The following is a 25,685-nucleotide window of genomic DNA, read 5'->3' on the forward strand; positions in this document are numbered from 1 at the left end:
GCAATAATCTGACTCTTCCCTCCATCCCAGTTGCTACTGCCTTGGAACAATGGTCACTGTTATTGCACCAACAAAATTACTACAACCTCTTGTTTCCTCCCATCTCTATATGACAGGCAAATTGATCCTTTAAAATATAAGACAAATCACCTCCTTGCTGAAAACCCTCTAATGACTTACTATCTCATTCAAAATCTAATTCAAAGCTCTTACAATGGCCTACCTGTCCCAATATGATCCACACCCAGCTCCCACCTCTCTGATTTTATTTCTAAATCTTCTCTCCATATCGTCACTCCAGCTTCCTTGATGTTCTTTAAACACACAAAATTTCCCCACGTTAGTGTCTTTGTACTTTCTGCTCCTTTTAGAACTTCTCCCTTTCTAAATGCTCGTATAAACTTACTCTCACTTTCTTCAGGTCATTGCTCAAATGCTGTTCTGTCTGTAATAGCACACCCCGACCTCCGACTGTTACTCTCTGTTGCTTTACAAGCTTTACTTTTTCTCCATGGCACTTATCACCATCTGGCACAGTGTAGGTCTACTTGACTATTTGTTGATTATCTATTTCCTGACTGAATGTAAGCTCCATGAGAGCTGGAACATTTTTTTGGTTCACTGCTTGATTCCATTGCCTAAAATAAACAAAAGTATAATAACTTAACCAGTGATATAATGAAAGCAATCAATGTGGCCTGTACAAAAACCATACCTCCCAATGTTTTGCCCCATTTTATTTTTCCATTGGTTAACAGTTTCTATCACATGTTGAAGCATAAAATGCAATGAAATATCATAGGAAAGATAACTGCTTCCTGTGACTTGGCACTCAGCACACTGAATCAAACCCCATGATGTTTTGGAGTACATGGACTATTGAACAAGTAGATTAAGTCCCATTTGCTTAGTCAAAAATTTAACTTTGAACATTGGCCATTTTATACCTGAGGACTGCTGATGAGGGAGAGTCTCAAGGAGAAGCCAAATTCAGCTCAGCCTTTCTGCAATTCTCCCAGGAGTAAATGGCAATGATAAGTAGAAAGTGAGGGGTAGAGGAACTTGGAGGAGAGATTTGTAGAGAACTTAATCATGAGCTATCCTGAAATGTGCTCCCCTCAAGCCTTCTTTAGATTAAGTTTAGCAAAGAGAACTAAAAGTAAAGCCCTGACCAGGTAGCTCAGTTGGTTAGAGCGTTGTTCCGATATACCAAGGTTGAGGGTTTAATCTCCAGTCAGGGCACATACAAGAAGCAACTACTGAATGCAGAAATAAGTGGAACAACAAATTGATGCTTCTCTCTCTCTCTTCTTCGCTCTCTCTCTAAAATCATTGTTTTTTTAAGAGAATTAAAAGTAGTTTGAGTCTAAACCAAAACCCCTGGGAATCAGTTTCAACAGACTATCAAGCCATATAAGTGTTTTTGAGTAAAGGCCAGTGAAAGCTTTGCAATTTTTTCCACTGAAATGAATTAATCTTTCATTAGCTAATACAATAATATTAAGGATATTGGACCCAACTTCATAAAAATAAATACCCCCCAAAAGTAGAAATCTTCTGCAAGCTCTACTATGCCAATGTAGCTTTATAGATCCCCAGATACTCTTTTCCAGGCTATTATCTAAGTGATTTCTTTAGAGTATAGGTCTATTTACACAAACAGGGTATGACTAAAAAATAATCACCCATATAATATTTTTTTAATTAGTTAATGTAAATGAAAGATTTCTCATTAAAACTTCATACTCAAGGAGAATAGTGCCTTAAAACTAAGCTTGCTCTAGAATATTTTAATGCCTGGATATGTTAGCCACGGTAAAACTCCTGGAACAAAAGTGTGCACTTATCATGCATAGGCGCCAGAAAATCTGGGACCTTACTGTTGAGGTCAAATGGTTCCATTATTTTCTGCAGATTCATGCTCTCAATGAATCAAGCCATTAGAAGAGCAGACCACAGATGTCCTTTGAAAAACAAGAAACTGGCAGGTTTCCCTTAAATGAGACTGTTTCACAACTGATATTATTGATTCTTGGTGACTTCAAGTAAGCCCTTTAGCAGAAAGAAGATCAAAACAGTTGATTTTAACCTTTGAATAAAAAAAATGACTCAATCCAACAAATATGTATAGATTGCTCATTTTGTAGTCTTTAATGTCCTTTGCCCCTTGGGAGGATACAAAGAAGTATAAGGCCAATTTCCTGCCTTTCGGGCCCTTATAAATGAATAAGTCTGAAAATTATGACTAACATTACAAAAAGCAGGAGATGTATATGAGACAAGCAGAAAGTGTGTGTCAAATGCTTTGGGAATTTTTATATTAGGAAAATCCCATTTAATTCAAGGATTCAGCTAATTCACACACAAAAAAAGGAGATCATCATTGACTTGGACATTAAAGGCCTGGCTGGATTTGAGGAAGCTTTTACAGAAAAAAAGAAATTCTTAAACAATAACTCAGAGAAAACCAAGTCCAGGATACGTTTAGGGAATAAGGAATAGTCCATGTGAAAGGCAGCTTTTCAGATGACCTTCAATGATTCCCACATCCTGATATTCACACCATCCTCTTTTCCCCTCCCCTTGAGTGTGAGATGGACCTAACATTTGCTTTAACAAATACAGTAAGTCAAAAGTGATAGGATGTCATTTCCACAGTTAGATTACAAATGACTTTAACTTTCATATTGCTATATTCTTTCTATTTCTTTCTTGTCTCACAGACTTTGATGGAACGAGATGCCCTATTGGAGAGACCCATGTGCCAATGAATGGGGTGCAGTATCCAGCCAACAATGAGAAAGAAACTAAAGTCCTCAGTCCAATAACCTGAAAGAAACTGAATCCTGCCAACAATGTGAATGAGCTTGGAAGCAGATCCTTCTTCCCCATATGAACCTTGAGATGATTATAGCCACAACAGACACCTTGACTACAGCCTGTGAGAGACCCTGAAGCAGACGATTTAATTAAGCCATATGCAGATTTCTGACCTAAGATACAGGCATACCTCAGAGATATTGAGGGTTCAGTCCAGACCACAGCAATAAAGGAAATATCTCAGTAAAGCACATAGTCATCTTTTTTTCTGGTGGAGGGTCTTGCCTTCAATGTTTAAAAAAGGCAACATCTGTGAAGCACAATAGAGAAGTGAGATAAAACGAGGTGTGCCTGTACAGTGAGACAACTGTTGTTTTAAATCACTAAGTTTTGGAGTAATTTGTTATCAGGGACAGATAACTTTTGCAGTCCAGATTGACTGTAGGCTATTGACTGGAATAATTATTTACATGGGGCTTTACTATTTCCAAAAGCACTTTCTCATGCATTGTCATTTGGTTTTTAAGAATCCATTGAGACAGAAAAAGCAGATGAAGTACTCATTTTATAGATCAGGAGAAATGGCTGTGGTTTTATGGTTTATACTCAGTGTCACACAGCTAGCTAGTGTTTTGTCTTTAGTTCAGTGCTCTTTTCATTACAATACTCAGAGGGATGAAAGGTTGAATACTTGAAAGACTTAACATATACTAGGATTATTGTCTTTAATGTGGATGAACAGAAATGGCAAGTGCCTGCACACAAGGGGATTGGTTTTGCTATTTATCTTTGCCTTCCTAACTCTTAAAATCTGAACGCTTTATAAATAAATCTTCTACCGGATTTTATAGCTTTGTTTTGGTGTCTTTGTGCTTCTCCTAAGTATGTCACCAAAATGTCAAAGTATGTTGACATTTCAATTGGTTTTGAATGGCCTTTGATTTTTTTTAAAATTGAATAGGTCTGATATGCAAACAGGCGGGTTTTCCATATGGCACACAACATATGAATACACCCTAATCTATTTTATTGAGTTTTCTGAAAGCTCCTGGCCCACCTATTAAATACTCAGACAATTAGTGTTTATTCCTTGCAGGATTAACATTTATTTATTTATTTATGTTACGATTTGGAAATTATAAATATATATCTCTTCTCATCAACAAAATATACAGAACAGTAACAAATCTTTCCTAATAAATCAGAACTTCTACTCTAATACAGTCATACTCTCAACAACAGTAAATGTTGCTACATTTAGTAACATTTACACCCCCAAAACCCCTCAGGACTTTCATAATTTTTAAACATTGAAGGACTTTGCATTCTTTGCTCTTAGTTTCACTACCAGTTTGGCAATTATAAATTTACTGCCATCAATGTTTTTATTCTTATACTGGAACCTTTCATTTCTAACTTCCTGCCTTTTCTGTGAAAAGAAAACTCAGAAAATAGACAATAATTGTGATGATTCTTTTTAAAATAGGACCCTACACAAATGTTTAAGTTAAAACATAATGGAGGTTATGGGAGCCACCCCGCAGGGGGTTGAAGCTTACCCCTTAGTGGCTGGGTTAACATTAGACAACGTACTTAAAATATTTTGTGCTTCTAAAAATAATGATTCTTATCTTATGAAGTTTTTCTGAGGACTAAACAAGTTAATACTTTAAATATGAATTTGAATCCCTGGTACCAGGGATTAGTGAGTACCAGGTATTAGTGTTCAATAAAAAGTTTCCTGGGTGATTCTGACCAGCAGCCATTCATTTAAAGCAGTGGTTCTCACAGGCTGCACCTCAGGATCCCATGGGAGCCCTTAAAAATAACCAATATTTGGGCCTTGTGTTATTTCCCATTGCTTCTGTAAAAAATTACCACAAACTAAGTAGTCAAAACAACACAAACTTATTAATTTACCATTCTGGAGGTCAAAATGACAAAATGAGTCTCTCTGGATGACCCTCAAAATGTCAGCAGAACTGCATTTCTTTCTCGAGGCTCTAGGGGGGAGCCGGCTTCTTTGCCTCTTCTGGCTTCTAGGCACTGCCTGCATTCCTTCTCAGCGGCTCCCTTCTTCCATCTTCAAAGCCTGTAAAGTCTTCCTCACACTACCACCCAGGCCCTGACTCATCTTCTTCCTTTCCTCTACCACATTTAATGACTCCTGTGATTATTTTGGGCCCATCTGGATATTCCAGAATAACGTAAGGTCATCTGATTAACAACCTTAACCCCATCTGCTACCTTAATGGCCCTTTTCCATGTAAGGAATTCACAGGTCCCAAGAATTAGGACTTAAACATCTGGGAGGCTATTATTCTGCTTACTGCAGGCTCCCACCTTCCAAAGACTCAAATTTTATTCTCTTGACAAGAATATGTTTCACACACTCACTAAGTGATTCTAATATCTAGTTTCATTTGAGAACAACTGATCTAAATATTATCAGGGTTTCATGACATATTATGCCCATGAAATATTCGATGGTCAAATTAAATTAGGAAAAAATTCAATTAAATAACTCACATGTTAAAGACTGTAAGAAGTTCTATAAGAGAGAAATCTGTACAACCTTATTCAGCCATGTCTCTCAAACTTTTCAGAGTAATACCTGTTTGGAGTAACACCAATTAAGAGCCCAAGGAATTATTTTTCTATGTAAGGCTTTTGAGATCTAATGTTCTCGGAAGGAAAATGAGTGTAATCACATTTTTGTTTTTTTCCCTTACTCAGATTTTTTGTTTGTTTTACTATTAAACTATATGTTGAATTCAGGCCATCATCAAAATCTTAAAATTCAAGTTCAAGACAATCTATTCAGTATTGTATTACTACACATATTAATAAGAACCAAAAGGTCAACATAGTATAATTTAATTATTATTTAAGGAAAGAGAGTGAGAACTAGAAAGACCCCGAAATATAACTCTTTTACTAAAATTAAAATTTGGTTTCTTCATACTATTTGAGGACTGATTTGTTTACACAAAATCATATATGACTTAGCATAAATAGAATTGAATCACTCTATTTTAGGTATATATATTGTGAAGACAGGCCATATTTGAAAAATCATAAAAATTAGGCTCATATTTCTTAGAAGGCTCACAAATATACAAAGCGTTTAACTATTTTTTCAAACTTCTCAGAAATCTGCCCTATTGAATAGCAAATTAAGTGTGTAGCATATGGTGTTCGGAAAATTTTGTGTACATTGAAGAGACTTGTGATTAATAATTGAAGTAATTTCCCAGCTACATTCTCATCTTTCAGAGGAGGGATAATTCAGAACAAATAATCAAAGAGACTGAATAAACAGTTTTGGTGGTAAAACAGCAAGCAGGCTCCTTATGGAAGGTTCTCCCTTCAGATAAAATAAGCCAAAGGGTTATTTATGATCACTGCATTATCTACATCCAACCTTAGCCTGTCCCCAAATGCTAACTGGATTTACACACAGTTCAGCAGAGCTTCTGGGGGTCAGAAAGTGGAGACTGTAAAAGTTGAGTTCAAGCTATTGTTTAAGGTTACCAAGAATATATTCAACCTCTGCCTTACTGCCTAAATCAAAAAATACTGTGCAGGGCTTTTTTTCCATCCTGGAAGCAGTATCCAGTGACATCCAGTGTAGAGCGGTGGTTAACTCTGCAGCTCTGTAGTCCAGCTACTTATGTTAAAAGCCTGACTGCACCTTTTTCTGGATGTGTAACATCTATGGCCCTGGATTTCCTGCATACAATAATGATACCTCAATGTTTGGAACTTAGTAGAAGACTCACTAAATATTACTTACTACTTCACTATATTTACACTTACTCTAAAATTAATATGAGCCCTGCCCTGGCCAGTGTGGCTCAGTGATTAGAGCGTCGGCCTGTGTGCACCAAAGGGTCGTCTGTTCCATTCCTGAACAAGGGCATGTACCTGGGTTACACATTCAATTCCCTGCCCCAGTTAGGGCAAATGAGGGAGGAGGCCAATCGATGTGCCTCTCTCACGCTGATGTTTCTCTCTCTCCTCTCTCTCTCCCTCCCTCTCCCTTCTCTCTTTCTAAAAATCAATATTTTTTAAAGTAATATTATTAAATGGCTAGACAAATTTATTTAGTGTTATTTGGTAAATTTTATTAAAAGTACATTTGCAATTTATACAAGAAGTTTAGAAACTAAGTGGAATTTAATTTGAAATACTGCTACACGTGATGCACATAATTTTTCCACTAATTAATGCCATTGATTTTTTGAAATAGAAACAATTTTAAAACCTCAATTTCCATGCTCTCAGATAAAAACATTGAGTCCAAAGGAGATTGAATCTCATATTTTTAAACACAAAAAATTTTTAAAAATGCAAAGTTGCAAAGATTTTATGATAAACAATTTTATTCTATTAAGATCTAAAACTACTTAAAATTCTTGAAAGAAAGCCTTTTTTTGTACTTAAGATTCTCATAATAATTCATTCAGATTTATTATCTGCCAGTCACCAGTCACCATACTCAATGCTGAACAAGAGTTGGACAGTAACAAAAAGGCATATGAAAATTTGTAAATTGAGGTGGTTTTTTTTTTTTTTTAGAGTGTTAGAATGGAAAGAGCTCTTTGACTCTAACATTTTTATATTACTGACAAGGTCATCAATTTTAGAAAATGTTTAAATAACGTGTTCATAATCCCTCAGCCAGCAAACCACATATTTAAGTTCTGTAACTCCCAGTTCGTCTACTCAGCAAATACTGACCTTCGCAGGAGATTTTGAAGCATAAGGGAAACAAACTTACCCAATTCTTATACTGAATTTTTTTCTTAGCATTTATTTCAATTTAAAAAACAGCAAGAAACCATTTTTAAAGTTTCTCACAGGATATTAGATTTCTTAAAGGTATTGGATTTGAAAAGCAGATATATATATTTTTTAATTACAAGTAGCTCTTATCAAGCTAAGGTAGAAACAATCATCAGCTGTCTAGTGGCAGTTAGGGCAAGAAAGCACTTACCTCTTCATTTTCTCACAATGTCATTCCAGGTGCTGATTTACTGCCTGAGATTCTTGATCTGATCTTTCTCTGGCCTGTGCTATTCACCCCATTCCAAATGACAGTTTTCCTGCATTTCCAATCTCCTCATATTGGGCTTCTGTAGCATGCTGGTCTGTGCTGGACTGAGAACCTCAAGGGTTCCGGCTATATGTTATTCTTCTGACTCCTGCCAGTGCACACACATTGTCAAATTGAAAGGGATTGCTTTTTTTTTTTTTTTTTTAACATTTGAAAAAATACAATCAGAAAATATAAATCTGGACTCATTCACTACAAAGTTTCTCTGTACCCAACACTGTGCTGGACATTATATATTACAGGGTTTTATTACTCCCCTCCTGTACTATTGTAATAATTTTGGATTGGGTCTTCTCACTTCCAATCTTGCCTGTATACTGTTGCCAAATAATCTTCTTAAAGCCCGACTGCAATTATACAGTATTATTCTCTTGATTAAAATGTAAAAACACTACACACACACACACATGTACATGCACATGCACACTCACACACAGACAAATGAATGCAGGTTTGAAAAAAAACTAAACAGTGAAAACCAAATAAGGTCTGCATTCCAGCTGACAGTAAAGCACCTGAGTGAATTTCCTGGTTTTGATACTATACTATAGTTGTATGAGATGTCACCACTGGGGGAGGCCGAGTGGTGGTACATTATACTCTTTAACTATATACTTCCTATGAAGTCCATAATTACTTCAAAATTTTAAATAAATAAAAAAGTAAACCTGTAAATGGATTTCTTCACCATTTCAAAATAAACATGAAATTCAGTATTATATTTTCCCATACCCTTCAAAATAGAACCACTTAAAATGTTATAAATATGCCATGTGTTTACTAAGATGCTTTTGCCGGAACGTTTCAATGCCTCTCTCTCCCTGGTACATTTTGACTTGTCAACATTTCTCTTTCAAGATGTACCTTAAATTCGGCCACTCTCCTCATGCATTGCCTGATCCCCATCAGCTAAATATAATCCCTTTTACCCATCAAACCTGTACCATCTCCTTTTTGACACTTTGAATATATATTTTTCAACTTGAGGAGTGATTTTCAGCCACCACTAAATGGTAAGCTCTTAGAGGACAGAGTTGGTGCCTCGTTTATCTTTTTAGTCCCCACAGATTCTGGTAAGTGCTTTGCTCAATATTTATTGGAGTGAAAGGAATCATTCCTCTTTCAATATGCAAGGGTCATTGTCCTGTCAAAGATAAAGTGGAAGTCAGTTGAAATCAACTAATAATTCAAAAATTTTAAACACACTGAGGAACTAAAATAACATCTCTTTTTAATCTAGTTTTTACGTTTCAGATATCTTTTCTTTGAATAGTCTTTGTTAGACACAGTAGAAAACAAAGATGTTGTTCAGGTATCGTTGACAAGTGCTCTGAAGTTAAACTCAAACAATAGAGTCAGCCTGTGCGACATTAAGGCAAACTCTATGGTATTTACTGCACAGAAGCTTCATGCCAGTTTAAAGAAATGCCAAATTAGCAGGGTCTCTAAAGTTGCACTGCAGTTACGCCTTTCCATAAATTATTTTTTTCTAAGTATAAATGTCTTTCTCTCAGTTTACTTCCCTTTATCTTCTCATGATTGCTCTCAACTGCTCAATAATAAAGGGTTCAGCTAATCCCTCCAGGATCACTGGGGTATAGTTCTTATCAAATCAGCTTTGCAGTTACCTCAGTCTGAGGTTTCTATGTTACTGCCAGGTAGTGTTCCAATCTGAGGCTCAAATAATTATGTGTGCAGTGCTCAGTCTGACACAGCATTATATTTCAGCACCCATTTTAAGAAAAGAGTATGTAAGGAAATAAACAATAATATAATGATGTAAGAGGAAGCTCAATTTTAAAAAACTTATGCATACCCATTTATTTAAAGTAAATCTCTCCATCTAGTTTTCAAATTTGCTAAAACAACTTGTTTTAATCCATTAATGAAGAGACAATTTCTTCAGATGTTTCCTACCTTGGGGTATTTTTTTATTTGAGGTGATTAAACCCCTGACATTCTATAATGAATTCACATTCAATAGAGCACAGTGAGGGCTTCCTGAATGACAAGTCCTGTGCTATACATGTACTTCATTTGTTTTTCCAGTCTTTGTGACAAATTTGAACGTGATAAATATTCCTCTAACCCCAGTCACTGTCTCTTTATTAATAAAAGGGTTTTAATGAATAAACTGTAGTTGGTGACATCATCTATGGTTTGTACGGCTCACTGATTTCATACAAGGATCAACCCAGAATCTGGCCTCAGTAGCACCAAGATCTGATGAAACCGAATGAACTGAAAATTATTTCTTTAGTTTATTAATTATACTCTTCCCTCATCATGTATCAATTGGCAATGTACTAAAGGTCAGTTTAAGTTTTGCTTAATTATAATTGATCTTCAGCTGAGGTCTTGCCTTGTATTGTGGAATGTTTAAAATAAACTTCTCAAACTACAACCTCCTCACCTCCTCCATTAATTTCTTTCAAGATCTGCAAAGTCACAGAGAAGTATATATTTATCAAAACGTGCCTGGCAAATAAGTTTTGATAATTGCCCTAAGCTCAGAGCCATGATAACTCTGTCCAATAAAATCTAGAAAGAGTTAGCCTGATACAGCTTTTAAATTGGATAAATGGTTCCAAATAAACCAATGTTTTGGCACCACATAATTTCAGAGAAGCATTAGAAAATATATTTATTTTAACTCTTGAGAGTTTATAAGGAGATAAACTTAGATTAGTTTTAATTGCAGAGATTGGGATTTTCTAGGTGCCATTATTTTGAGTGTCCTCAATAAGATTTTTTTCAAAGAAATAACCAGGGATTAGGAGGAAAAAATCTAGTTTGCCTTAAATCTCTCATCAGGAATAAGAATAGAAAACATTTATAACCTGGGGATTTCTGAAAAAATAATAGTTTGGTATAATTTATGAAGGGTATTGGATGAAGTAAAGTATAATCAAACAAATTTATAAACACTTTAATTGTATACACCAAAAAACAAGAATCTGATGATTTCAAGAAACATTGTAAATACAGAATATATTAATTCATGGTTGTCTTGAGAAAATGAAGATAAGCCTTGAGAATTTAATGAAAACTTTTGAGGAAGCAGGGATATTAAAGCAATTAAGGTTTTTGTTTTGTTTGTGTTTTGTTTGTTTTTGTATTGTTGCTTCTATTATGTGTTCATGTATTTTCTATAATGAAAGAAATATAACACTGAGCTCCTGCCCTCAGGATGTTCTCTGGATGGAGCAAATCCTAAGATGTATCCATAGTAAATATTGAATACATTGAAGGAGAGTGCTAAAAGAGAAACTGGAACATGAGCTAAATCTAGAAGAATCTATAAAATGTGTACCCCTATTAGTAAAATAAAACTTTTACAGGTGTAGATGAGAGGAGAAACATGGACAAATTTAGTGACCAGGCAACCTAAAAGTGAAGATTATTTTATTATAAAGCGAGGTAAGAATTATTTTAGGTAGATAAATTCTAAAATTAATATAGAGCTAATAAGTGTGAGACTTCAGTAGAGTAGGCAACAAGTCCAATGGCATACCAACCTAGTAATAAATCAGTGGGAAAAGAGACTAGAGTAGTGAGATAGTATATGTGTTCATTTGTGCAGTGATAGGAGCTTTCCTTAAGGTGTTGGAAATAGGATTTGACAGTGAGGGGCAAATGTGAAATGTATTTCAAGTGAAAAAATGGTATAATCTAATGATACATTGATGATACCTGGATATTTGGTAATGTAGGTATGAGTTAAATTTTATTCAAATTTTCAAGACTGAGAATATTGGGGGGAGAATGCCATTACATAAGCTTGAGATATGAGAAGGAGAGTGGATGTAAAAAATATTGAGAGTAGATTATAAACAGAGTTCAAAGGAGATATATAATATAATCAAGGAATATCCAAGTGGGGGTTATCTGCAGGCAGTTTGAAACGAGTAAATCTTGGATGAGTGGTTTGGCTAGATACCATAAATTTGTGAAGCATTAGTAGGAAGATTCCTTTAGTTCCTGAGTGTTGAACATGTTTCCAAAATAGGGAAGAACAGCCAGCCATGGAGGATGCATCCATAGAGAATAGCGAAGTAGAAAAAGAAAGAATTAAATGGCGTAGTAAAAGGTCAGAGAACAGTGCAGTATAAAAGAAATCTAGGAAAGGGGTCACTTATCACTAAGCTCTACTGGGCATTTTTCTATTGCATTATTATTTAGAATAAAATATATTTTTATAAAGAAAAAATTTTTGATAAGTGACTATAATAAACAAACCTCCAAATCTCGGTGGCTTTATATAACAGAAGTGTATCCCTTGCTCTCAGGAAGTCCAAAATATTTATTCCTTGACTGATGGTCAGCCTTCCAAGTGGTCATGCCTTGTTACATTTTATCTTTTATTTTTTAAATATGTTTTTACTGATTTTAGAGAGAGAGGAAGAGAGAGAAACATTGATCAGCTGCCTCCTGCACACCTCCTACTGGGGACTGAGCCCAAAACCTGGGCATGTGCCCTGACCAGGAAATGAACCAGAAACATTTTGGTGCATGGGAGGATGCTTAACCTACTGAGCCACACTGGCCAGGCTGAAACATTTTATCTTGTGCTTCCTCTCTCTTCTAGGGCTTTCTAGTTCTCTGCATTTGGCCAACAAATAGAAAAATAGAATGAATTTTGGAGGTTTGTGGACGAACTTTGAAATGATGTGCATTACTTTTCCTCACATCCTATTGACTAGAACTTAGTCACATGGGCTTATTTAATTGCAGATGTATTTGGCAATGTAATCTATGGGCTCAAAAAGAAGATAGATCTGGTTTGGTGGGCAGTTATTCTTTGCTACATTCAGTTCTGTGGATATATCTGATTAATGATAATAATGATGAAGGGATAGAGACCAGGTAAAATCTCAACATTTAAATTTTTATGCTATTCATATGGATGTGGGAATTAAATATATTTTTTCATCTTTAATCAAAATGATCATGTTCTAGCTTTAATCCTGCCACTGAGACCATGAACTTCAGCAAATTACATTTCCCTTATTAGTAGCTGTAGTAATACTGGTAATAACTATTATATTAAAAATTATTGTGAGTGTGGGGGAGGAACAAACTTTTCTCTACCCTCAAAGTTTTCTTTTTGGCTAATAATCAGATAGACATGAGAGAGATTAGCAAGAGAAAATAACCAAATTTCATATATACATATGTATGGTAACTCCACATACATGAGAGTCAGAGACTCTACATGCCTGAGAGGATCAGAGACAGAAAGAGAACACGGGTATATAAGACTTCCTGAGCTATGGATGAGGTAAGGCACCTTGGGGACTTCAAATGGCCATTGCAGTATGATTAAAAAAAACAACATAGATGTATAGTAAATAGAAGTTTGCCCTGTAGATAGGTCAAAAGAGGTTATCTCTCATCATCTGTTATTGTAGGCAAGGCCCCTAAATTCCAATTCTTTAGGTACTTAAGGGAGAAACAGAAGTTTCTCTTAAGCCTGAGGCTAAAGTTGCCTTTATCTCAAAACAATCTGCATAACACAGAAGCACATCTTGGGGTGACTGGTTAATAGAAAGAGAGCAAAAGGGAGGCCAGATATTATAAGCATGGTTTTCTGGGCAGCTTTACCAGAAAGCTGCAAGTCCACACTTTCCAAGGAACCACTGGTCCATTCACTTCAAATCACTGGGGGTAGGAGTCCAACAAAGGGAAAGATGTATACGTGTACAGTGAAGTTGTGGTGATTTAGGGAAGGTACTTGCCTGTCAGTCTAACTTGGAAAAAGATAATTGGCTAGAGGGGTGGAGCCACTATAAGCATGCAAAATCCTGAAGGCTTAATTAGTTAAATTCCTAACTAAAGTCCCCAGACAAAGAACTTTCTCTTGCTTACCTCCCTTTGCACTCTCTTGCTCCATAACCTGTATTCACCCATGTGCCTCCACAGCCATGTGGCTTTAGCAAGGCCACTTGGACCCCACATACAATGGACTGTAGCTAGAAACACAAGCTAACCTAGCCAGATGCTGGACTGAACTGGACTTTAATATGGAGCAGAAACTCTGGACAGTGGATTTGACCTTAGCCCTGCTGAAGTCAGGGCTGGGCTTTTTGCATCACAAGATGGAGGGAGGGAGATGGGACCTTGGAGGAGAACTCTCTTAATTTCACATCATCAGTAAAGCTTTCCATGATACCTCATTTTCCTGTGGGGGCCTCAGGAAATTCTTTTTCCTGTGGTACTTTGAGAGCTCCACTTCAACCAACAATAGGTGGGGGCACAGGGGGCAACCCACTGATAACTGTTCTGAACCCCCAGATAAGCAATATTCAAAAGAAATTGAATTTATTATATTGTGTTAGATAGAAATATAGTAAAGTGAACCAATGTACCACTCATTTTTTGTGTATGAAAACAGACAAAACAAGGAGGAAAGCTAGCAGCACTGCAGAATAGTTCACATTCTTTGGACTAAATGAGTGAGAATAATCTACAAAACAGCTGACCCAAGAGAATTAGGAGTTAGTAAAGGTAAACAAGTACCATTCCTGGTTGTCCTAAAAATTATCCTTAACAGCATTGCATGAGATAAATCACATGCACATGAAACAAATAGTCTTTTGAATCAGAGAAAGGAGAGAAGTCTAATAAACAAGTCTCTTAATGATATCATTGTCATTCAACCCAGTTATTAATTAATAGAAAAGGAGCAAAGGGAAGGCCAAATATTATAGTCATTTATGCAGTTTTGCCAGGAAGCTGCAGTTTAGCACTCCTCAGGTAGCTCCCGAAGGAACTGGACAGGGAGAGAATAGAAGAGCATGCCCATTGAACTCTGGATAACATAGAGAAGGTACTTGCCTATCAGTCACATACCTGGGAACAGGTCATTGGCCAGAGTAGGCATGGTCGATGCAAGTGCAGGAAGATAGGAGACATTTATTCTCCTAAACAAAGGAGATCGTGCTCTTGCTCTCTTGGTTTGCTCTCTTGTCTCTTGGTGTGTTGTGCTTGGCTTCTAGCTTGTGGTGCTCTCACACTCCTGCATTCACCCACATGGCCCACAGCCATGTGGACCCCACACACAATGGACTATGGACTGCAGCTTACCTAATGCTAAGCTGGACCCAGTTCCTCCATGGAACAGAAACTGGACACTGGCTTTGCATCTAGCTCTCATGAATCCCCAGCTGCACAACTTCCAGGATTGAATTAAGGGAAATGGGTCTTTGAAAACCCAGAAATGTAATTCCACACAAATAAAAATCATTCATCCTCCCAAGCAAATCTCAGATAATTCTTTTTCTCTAGATATCATAAGGACACCACCCCCAGCACCCAGTGGGGAAGGGGATCCCCCACTTTCTTTGATAACATTAAGAAGTTCTGAGATAATGCAGGAAAGAATTTGAATTATAAATAATTAAAATTATTTGCATTCTCTCAGCTTCTAATATCTGAACATATTTTTCTCCCATCAATTTGTTTACTGGTAATAACAAAATGTCAAGGGGTTGCACTCTAGCACTGTCCTACCATCACCCTTCCACTTTTTGCTGCCAGGAAGAAAAAGCTGGCTTGATAAATGATGGGTTTCATTGACCAGCATAACTTCAGTGGGAATTGTAACAACTATAGCAGCCTATGGCTTAGATCAGGTTCTCAAGCTTATCTATACATACACATTGAAATATAGAAAAAAAAAATTAAATACTGATACTTGATTCCCATCTTTATCTGTTGTAGCTATTGGGAACGGCACCAGGTATCTGACCAATGGGGTCAGACCAAACCTGGGTTTGACAACCTTGGTAGCTGGGTTCTGGCTAGGAAGGAATTCATACCCAAGACCCAAACTGTAAGAGATCACTAATTTGTAAAATCACAGAGGTAGAAGAAGCAATCTGTAGGAGAAATGGGCTTAGGAAACAAGTTATAGAGGCAAAGGAAGGGCCCTTGGAGCTTTGCTACTGCACCTGGGAGAGACGGGGGAAGGCATGGGCTTGCTCTCAGGAGGGAGAGTACTGGATCCTCCATCCTAAGAGTTTTAAGGAAGGAGATTTTAGGGGAGGACCCAGGGAAAGATCTTAATAGAATATTCAGCAGTTTTTCCAGGTGTGTCCTTTCAGGGTTGTGCTCTCCACTGATTGGTCAGCACCAGGGTGAGGTGTCATTATCCAATGCAGCTGGTCCTTAGGTCAGCTGTTCTGGGTCTGGTGAAGAAATACAACTGAATCCTAGATGTTATCTCTAGGGAGGAAAAGTCAGGGGGTCTGAATCGCATGACCAGCAATATGCTAGGGGGGGAAAGGCTACCTTAGGGGTGAGGTCTTACCCTACAATTGTCCTTTGCTAGGCAACAAGGACTTTCCACCCTGGTGACCTTCTGTACCTGGCCTTGCTCTGCACCTGTCTATCTAACTACCTATCACATATCTATTCTGGTTCTCTTGAAGAGGGCTGCAGCCTGAAAATTTGGATTTTTAAAAAGCTCTGTAGGTGTTTCTCATGTGCAGCCAAGGCTGAGGATCATCTACTGGGATTTTCCTCCCTGCTCTCTTTCTACTGCTCAGGGAGTTGGGTCCTCTCTGAGAGGAGAGTGAGAACTCTAAGGAGTAGAATTATTAACACAGATTATTACCTATTAGCTGGACTTTATTATGTAAATTGTGCGAAAGAAAGAAAGAAAGAAAGAAAGAAAGAAAGAAAGAAAGAAAGAAAGAAAGAAAGAAAGAAAGAAAGAAAGAAAGAAAGAAAGAAAAGAAAGAAAGAAGAAAGAAAAAGAAAGAAAAAGAAAGAAAGAAAGAAAGAAAGAAAGAAAGAAAGAAAGAAAGAAAGAAAGAAAGAGAAAGAAAGAGGCCAAAATGGAGTCACCTACTAAGTCCTGTCAACAAATCAAAACTTAACAACTAACCTAATTGTAGTTTCAGCATCTCCCAGGTGTAGAATTTTAAACCAATCAGTCCGGAATTTTCTGGCCAACACTAATTAGGTAATTTGTCCCTCTCTATCCCCTGTAGTAAGAAAAGGCATTCTACAAGATAAAACCCTTGCCTTTTCCTTCCCCCACAAAATAAATCAGGCCTAAAAATAACTCTTTGTTTTTTTTCTTCTGTTAATAATTCCCTTGCCCCAAGCTTCTTCCCATAAATACCTCCCATTTTGTACAACCCCTGGAGGGCCCTTCTGGTTATTAGATGGGATGCTGCTGGATTCATGAATGGCTTAATAAAGCAAATTAGATTTTCAAATTTACACAATTGAATTTTGTTCTTTACAAGTTGAATACACTCATTTGTGTTTATCATGTGTGAGGCATTGTCCTACAATCTTGGAATACACCAGTGAACAAAACAAACAAAGATCCCTTCTCTTCTGATGCTTCCATTAGCCAGGAAAGGCACAGCAAACAATTAATACAATACACAAATAAATGCCTTTGAATATTAAAAAGTGATAAGGTGCTATATAAAAAAAGAAAAAGTAGCCCTTGCCAGTGTGGCTCAGGGGTTAGAGTGTCGGCCTGAGCACTGAAGGGTCGAGGTTTGAATTCCCGATCAAGAACACATACCTGGGTCAAGGTTTGAGTTCCTGGTCAAGGACATATGCCTGGGTTATGGGTTTGCTCCCCACAGGATGAGGCTGGTGGGAGGACCAGGATGGGGCTGGTGAGAAACATAGATGTTTCTCTTTCTCTTTCTCTCTCTCTCTCACCCCCTCCCACTCTATCTGAAGAGCAATGGAAAAAATATCCTCAGGTGAGGATTAACCAAAAAAAAAAAAAAAAGAAGAAGAAAGAAAAAGAAAAAGCAGAACAAGGGGAAGAGAATCCAGAGCACTGGGAGAGGTGAAGGGATTACAATTTCAAATAAAGTCATGGGGAGGCCTTTCATCTGATCTCTGCTAAGCACTTTCTGTTTATTGCTCCATTCCTTTTCCCTTGCAGCCTTTGGGCATTATTACCCCCATTACAGATAAATAACTGAGGCTCAAAGAGGTAAAGCAACCTGCTTAAAATCACACAATAATAGGTAGGTTGTAGAGCCATGAATAAAATTCAGGTGTGTCTGAGCCCAAAGCCAGTGTTCTCATCAACTTACACACTTCCTCTTTCTTCACAGTCATAGTCTTATTTATCAAATTAATACATCCAGTTCTATTCCCTTTATTTACTCACAGTATCATTCTTCCTGGATTATCAGCCTGTTCCTGTTTTAGGCAGTTTTACAGACATGAGCAGAGCAAAGAGGATAGGACAGGTACAGAAGGTCACCAAGGCGGAAAGCTCTGGGCCTAACAAAGGACAATTTTAGGGTGGGACCTTGCCCCCAGGGTGACCTTTCCTCCCCTAACATATCACTGGTCATGCGGTTTGGACCCCCTGATCTTTCCTCCCTAGAGATAACATCTAGGACTCAGTTGTATTTCAGCTCCAGGCCCAGAAAAGCAGCAAAATCAAGCAAGCAACACCAAGGCTATTCTCAGGACCAGCTGCATTGACTAATGACCACCCCCTTTCCCTGGCACCAGACAATCAATCAGTGGACACTATGACCCTGAAAGGACACAGCTGGAAAGCTAATGAATATCTATTAAAATCTTCCCCTGGGACCTCCCCTAAAATCTTTACCCCTAAAATCCTGAGGACAGAAGACCCAGTATGCTCTCCCTCCTGGGAGCAAACCAGGGAATGTCCCTCCCCTTTCCCTCTCCTGCTCCCACTCCCTCCCCACCAGCTGCTTTACCATTACCTTCCTCACTCCCAAGCTCCAAGGGCCCTTCCTTTGCCCTATAACTTGTTTCCCCAGCCCATTTCTTCTACAAATTACTTCATCTACCTCTGTGATTTTATAAATAAACATTCTCTTATAGTTTGAGTCTTGTCTCTGAATTCTTTCCTAGTCAGAACTCAAGTACTGAGGTTGCTGAACCCAGGTGGGGTCTGACTCACTGGCCTGACACCCAGTGCCGTTCCTGCCCCCTACAACATTCTCACATGACCATCTGCATGTAATATAAGCCTAAATGTAGCCCTTGGACAATGATGCCAAATTCCAAAAGAAAATACTTACGATTTTTCTCACATCTGTGAGTAATCTAGATATGTGCATCTTCAATGACTATCAAAAGTTGAAATCAGTTTCCAATTTGCTGATATTTAACAACAGTCTTCTCACTGTAACCTCAAGTGGCTTAAGTGCCAAGAGATCACTGATGACCCTCTTTTATAGGGCACTAATCATGTCCCAAAGGCCCCCACTTCCTAATACAATTACCTTGGGAGTTAGGATTTCAACATGAATTTTGGGGAAACACAAATATTCAGTCCATAGCAGAGGTGAATACAGTAATTCCTGAGACTGACAAAATGTCAAGTGGCGATGCTTTCATTCCTAAAGACCTGGTGGACATTGTGGACAAAAATGGGTTCTATAAAAACTAACCTCACAGGGTGATCTGATCATAAATTCATAACTGGGCAGGCATATAACTTTTTAGTAAAAGGTTTATCTTTGCCTTAAACAAGCCCTGTCCACTGTTCTTGTGCACCTAAGGTAATACACCTTTGAAATAAATTTAACCACCCTCAAGAGAGCACCTAATCTTGTTAACTATCCTGTAATCTAATGCTCATCTTGCTTTCTCCCACCTTCATGTAATTTTCCTTTTGTTCCCTCCTTAATTTCAAATGCATAAAAGAAACTGCAAAACTGTTATTCTCTGAAGCATTTGAGATTTTGCTCTCAGGCATATGTCATCAGTTTTGGCTCAAATAAACATATAAAAATTTTCCATAGGTGGATGTTTCTTACATCAACAATATAAAACATGGCTGCATGTGTGTGTATGTGTGCGGACATGTGTGTGCAAAGTTGTATCTTTCCTGCTGCAACATTTCAACTCTACCATGATATTGGATGCTAAACTTAATATGCATATATTGAAATATCTAGTTTTAAAGTTTTGTTGTCCATTTTTCACTATCTTATGAAAAATGTAAATATCTGATTTTATCAAAAAGATTTCCTTGAGTGCTAAGTTCTCTTTGTTCCAAGGTAGTATTTTAGACATTCAAAAGGAACATCCTTTGTGTTATATTTAGAGTGTCTAAGGAGAATAGTTAGCTAAATCAATATGAAAACTGTGAATAGTTGATCTTGTTCTATCTTTAAAATATATCTTTGGTATATTTCTTCTCAAATTTCTTGCCCAAGCCCTTATTTTCATCACTGAGGAGCTTATATAGATCCCTTCGAATATTCACTATTGCTCATAAAATACAATCCAGGATCCTGGGTGGCCCATAGGGCATTCAGACTCTGGTTCCTAAGGCCTCTTCACCATCATCTCACAGCATTTACTACCTTGGTCACTACATTCCAACCACAGTGGCCTTTCTTTTCCTGGAACAGGTCTCCAGCCCTCTTCACCTATAGACTTGGCACAAGTTCCCTCTTCCAGCAAGCTCTCACCTCACTGGTTGATTCTCACCATTAGGTCTCACCTCAAGTGCCCTACTATTTGTAGACTTGTGCAGCTATTAATCTAATGTAGCATCCACAATTAATCTCTATTACATTATCCTGTTGTTTTCCTATCCACCATTTAAAAACCTCTTGTTATCTTGTTTATTTATTTGTTTATTGTTTAATTTCTGCTTCACCCACTAGAAAATAGAATTCCTGGGCACAATAACCTTATCTATATGCATAGACATCAATATCCACAGCAACTAGAACCCCGTCTTTAATAAATACTTGTTAAATAAAAAAATAATGAGTAAATATCTGGATTATATGAGACAGAAATTAAGACCTGATGCATTTTATCCACAATGTGAATGGAAAAAAAAGAGATAATTGAGAAATAATATGTTCGCCTATGGGTAGATTTATCATGTGTGTATCCTATGAATTCTTTAAGTGTAAGAATGTATGGTCTGGTCTTTTAGACCACAGAAAGCATATATACATACTTTTGAATTGTATTTTTTAAATTTTTTATTATAGAAAAAATTACTTTTATACTGTTTTTGTGAGTGCATTAATGTTTGGGAGAGTTATGAACATATGGACACAGAGAGTGCTAAGCTACTGATGATTTCTAATAAATGCCAGGGAGTGATAAAATTTAATAACAAAGCACTCAAATATGCAAAGGAGAAAAGACATTCAACAGTTTTATACTACTGATAGTTGGAGAATTCAGATTTAAGTATTCAAACCAAGTAGTGATCCATTAAATGACACTGCTTTAGGTGGACTGAAAAGAAATATGGGAAGGAAATAAAACAGACTTTCTAGTATTGCTAAAGTCCGTTTCCAATGCAAAAACAGATGAGAAGAATTTGACAATTGAGGAAACATTGTTTTGTCAGGAAAAGGGTTCCCAATGGGGCAATATAATATTGTAAAGGTTACATTCACCTCCCCAGCAAGGGTGGGGATTTATCTTGAAAAGAGAATAATAGAAAAAAAATTAAGAAAGCATATTGCCTGATTGAAGGATATAGAGAGAAATTGTTCATTTAAAAATCCTACAGATAGCTTTGATGCATGGTTATTGATCTCAGCAATGCTTTGATCAGTCAAATATATCAAGAACATATGAGAACACAAAGTGGCCATATCAAGACATACTTTCTGCATTTACATTTTTTTTCCATCTCAAGTGCTACTTATATCTGGAGTCCTTTGTCACTGAGCTGAATGAAATCTTCTGGCATGTGAAGGCTTCTTTTCAAAATTGTATTATCCTTATTTTTATAGATTATTTTTTCTCCTTTTCTCAGCCAAAATACTAATATTATTCAAGTGCTTCAAAGATGTATTGCTTGCACTTTGCAGACAATATCAGGTATCACTTCTGGTTAAGCCTTTATGAAAAAGCTGCTTTTTCTATATAAGAGAGAACTTGTGTAGCAGGACAACAAAAGGTTTTCACTCTGCCTTCTTAAATCTCAAGGAACCTGCTGGATTGATAAGAACACTAGAGCCAGAATTAGCATATGGCTCAAACTGGCCTTTCAGCAGCAGCTCTGAGCTATATAATTCGCTCTCCCACATTCATTGTTATTCTCAGATAAGCAAAAAGGAAAAAGAAACTCCACGGTAGATATTAACATTGGAGCTTTGTGAAAGAAAATGTAACTTTCTCTAGGAGGATGAATGATGATGATATTTTCCATATGGATATCTCTTGAAGAGCAGTGCCAGATAGAGACCTAAGCAACAAGACTTCAATTTCTAAAAAAAAGCAAAAAGAAAAGCATCTTCTATTCTTAAATTATGATAAATATTGGTGTTATATTTCAAAATCATCATTTTTAAATTTAGGTTATATAGAATCAGGTGCACAATTAACAAAAAGAGAGGTCAACGCATTTCTCAAAAGATCCCTGAAAAAATAATTATTTTTAGATTATTTCAAAATCTTATTAAATACTGTCTGAACCTTGTTAAATACTAGTGATTACAAATCAGACTTTTGAGACTATAGAAAAATTGTTTGTAACATCATCCCACCTCCTGCCTTTTCTAGAAACCTTTTCTGGCTTCAGCTATTTTTATATTCAAAATGTCCTATTCTGTCAGCTAAATTATTCTAATAACTTCATTTACATTAAAGTGCTAATGAGTAACCATGACTTGATATTTTACCCAGAGGGATGGTTTATTCAAACAAAGGGCAATTAGAGAGAGAAAATTTAATCCAAAGAAATCATTCTTCAATAGTAAAATTTTAGATATTCTTGTCAGTGCACACATGTTATAGAAATGGGGCCCTCTACCACTAATATCACGAAAGATATATCATTTGTTTGGCCCTCATGTGGCCCATTCATCTAAGACTGTGGTCCTTCGATTTTAGCACACATGCAAAGCACCTGCAAAACTACTTAAAATGCAGAATGCTTAGTGTTACCCCATAGTTTCTGATTCAGTAGGTATGAGATGGGGCCAGAGAATTTGTATTTCTAATTATCTCCAGCGCTGCTGCTGGTGGGCCCACTTCCACAACCACTGAGCTAAGTTAATGATTCCCATGCTTGTCTGAAATTACCTAAGGAGTTATAAAAATACAGATGCCACCCACAGAGATCCTGATGTCATGTTGTCTGCCAAGTGACCTAGAATCAGCCTTTTTCAAAGATCCTTGGTGAGTCTAATGTGCAGCAAACTTTTTGATCCACTGCTCAATGTATTTAATGATAATAATAATATATAATTAGACAATACTTATACTTCCAACCTAAACCTAACAGTCGATGTATGCTCATTAAATACTAATTGTGTGTGCCAGGTGCCAGGAGTACCCTGGCCTGCCCATGTGGTCTGACCCCTGGAAATGTTTTTGACCTCACATCTTAACACTCTGCTCCAGCCACAGTGGCCTTCTTGTAGCTCCTTCAGCTCATCACTGTGCTCAGGGCTTTGCACTCACTCTGCCTCTTCCAGGAACACTCTGCCCCTATGGCTTCCTACCTCCCTTCCCCTAGTTTTCAGCTCAAATATCATGCTTCAAGGAGGGCTCCTTATCCCCTTTAGTTTTGCCTTATCTCCATTCCACTAGTTTTATCCCTTTACCCTCCTTCATTTGTCTTCATAGCACTTAGAACTACCTAAGTAAGTACACACTGATCGATTTATTGTCTGTCTCATTCCACTGAACAGAGCCCCATGAAAGCTGAGTCTACATTTTGTTCACTATTTTTCCTGTGTTTAGAGATGTGCTTGGCATATTACAGGCACTAAATAAAATATTGTTGAACAGGTGGGAATGCAATGATAACAAGATGAGCATGCCTTCTTGTCTCATGCCAGCTTACCTTTGAATGAGATTCATGGGATTAAAAAGAAAATGGGCACTAAACAAATTAAGTAAGATAGTCCATACAGCTAGGAGAGCACAAAGGAAGAGCAAGAAATCCAGTCTCCAGTGGTCAGAGACTTCCTGGAGGAAACGGTTTCTAAACTAAGAACTGAAAATGAGTAGGCATCATCCAGGAAAAGGGTGGCAGAACTGCACAGAGTAGAGCACATTGATGAATTCAAAGAATCTTAATAGGTGATACAGAATGGGTCTACTCAATTTCCACCAGCAACAAAGTGGTAATATTGAGCTATAAAATATACAAATATGACTCAGGTTGAAATCCAAGATTCAGACTGAAAGATTTTTTAAATCTTTTTTCTACCTCCTATTACTCCAGCAGGTAATACTGGACTTGGACACATAGTAGGCTCTCCACTAGTATCTTGATGAATACATATATGAATGAAGGAATTGTAATTCAAGAGAGTTCAGGGAATTTATATTTCCACAGTGCCTTACACATAGAAGGGCCTCAAAAAATAAGTACTGATAAATCATCCCTTAAGCTGAATGATATTCACATTTTACTCAAATTTCAAACTATATGACACATTATACATAAACATTAATTAGTATTTGTCATAAGGAAACAATAACTATTTCACTCCATTAAATTACTCCAAAAGGACCATGAAATGTGGCTGTTTCCAGTTTTGATTGTATGCTAAATTTTCTTTATAAAAATGATTCAATAAATCATTTGGTATAAGATGTTTCTTTGTACTAACCAAAAGACAGAAAATATTTTTGTTTTTTTAAAACCTGTCAGATTCACAGAATAATACATTCAGATTTTTGTAATCTTTTTTGTCTTGAGATACCACATTCTTCATTGTGACAAAACTTGAAAATGACACCACAGGAAAAAGATCATACTAAATACACTCCTGACACTCTAATTTTTAAAGTAATTAAGTTAGATTTAATAAACATTTACTCTTTCAACTCCAAGTATCCTCTCTTAGAATCCTGTAGATATCAGAAACATGATTCAGGCAAAATGAACAATATCTAATAAACCCACCACAATTTTGGTTGGCAAACTCTAAAGTAGCCCCCAATGACCCCCTCTTCCTGGTATTTTCTCTCTCATGTAATCCCCTCACCTTGATCGTGAGCTAGACCTATCAATTTACCCTAAGAAATAAAATATGCAAAAGAGACTAAAGATTACTTTCAAGAACAGGTTACAAAAATACTGTGACTTTTATTTGGGGCACACTCTGAATCTCTCTCTCTTTTGAGTCACCAATTGTCATGTTGTGGGGACATTCAGGTAGCCTACATAGAAGCCTACAGGTGAAGCCTACTAGTTAGTGCCCATATGAGTGAGCAGGGAAACAACCTTCTGAGGAGGCCTGCAGTAACTACGTAAGTGTCCCCAAAAGAGGATTCTACAGCCCGAGATGAGCACTGAGACAGCTTTAGTCCTAGCCCACAACTTGAATATGACCGCATGGCACACTGAACCAGAAGCACCTAGCTAAGCCACACCTAGATTCCTAATCCATGGAAGCTGTGAAATAATAAATAATTGATGGTTTAAGTTGATCATTTTTAGAGTAACTTATAACTAGTACAATAATTAACTCCAAGAAAGATGCCATTATCTGATTTCTACCTTTGGGCAGTTGCCCCCTTGGTGCCTTCTTTTCTTCTGAGGTGGTGTAGCCGACTGGTCAGAGCACTGACTCTACAACTCAACATCTGAGTGTGAATCATCACTCTGGCTCTTTTAAGTAACAACATGGGATGATAGCATCTACCCATAGGCTGTGCTAGTAATTAAATGAGACAGCAATTTAAATTTCCTCATTGACACTTAGTGTTCTGTGATTTAGCTGCTTTTACTATCCCTTCCTTGCCCCCTACATTTACATTAGCCACTTTAGTT

This window comes from Miniopterus schreibersii (assembly GCF_964146895.1).
Source record: "Miniopterus schreibersii genome assembly, chromosome: 9".
Taxonomy (NCBI): domain Eukaryota; kingdom Metazoa; phylum Chordata; class Mammalia; order Chiroptera; family Miniopteridae; genus Miniopterus; species Miniopterus schreibersii.